Source organism: Brassica oleracea, chromosome C7 (assembly GCF_000695525.1).
Source record: "Brassica oleracea var. oleracea cultivar TO1000 chromosome C7, BOL, whole genome shotgun sequence".
In the NCBI taxonomy this organism is placed as follows: Eukaryota; Viridiplantae; Streptophyta; class Magnoliopsida; order Brassicales; family Brassicaceae; genus Brassica; species Brassica oleracea.
In genome coordinates this window covers 10,804,186-10,804,824 of record NC_027754.1, presented here as the reverse complement: position 1 = coordinate 10,804,824, position 639 = coordinate 10,804,186, and positions in this window count along the sequence as shown.

Genomic DNA, 639 nt, shown 5'->3' with positions numbered 1-639 from the left:
TCGCAGACGAGCTTCGAGCGAAGCAGCCTGATTCCCCAGCTTTTCAGCGGCAGCCAGTTGAGCAGCATTGGCACGCTCCCGGTCTTGAGCCATCTTTAGACCGAGCTTTAGCTCATGAACGACCTTCTTTATTTCATAAAGATTGTCAGAACGCGGAACAGAACGCGGAACATCTTCCAGGCGCTTTTCTAAAGTCACCGCAAACTCGTTGTTAGCCTCCATAGCCTGAAACATGACAAATCAGTACAGACAAAACGAGCCAAAGATTCGACAAGGACCAAATTTCAAAAGGAACGACCTTGGCATGGGCCACAGCCATCTTTACGTAAGCCTCGTACTCCATCATATTACGCAGAGAGGGAAGCGGACATCCAGCAGGTTTGAAGTGCCTCACCAAATGAGCAACACTATTTGGATCTTCCGTAACAGGACAATCCCTGGAATGCGAGAACTGCCAGTGGAACGGCTTAGCAACAGCCGCTTCACCCGAGACACCAAGACGACGATCCGAACCATTCGTTTTAGCCTTTTTCGGAGGACGATCACTCCCCTCTGAACCCGTTGGGCTACTCAACTTAACTCGAGCAACAGCTTTTTCACCCTCGGGGTCTTTGGCCCCTTGGGTTGAAGGCCGCGGAA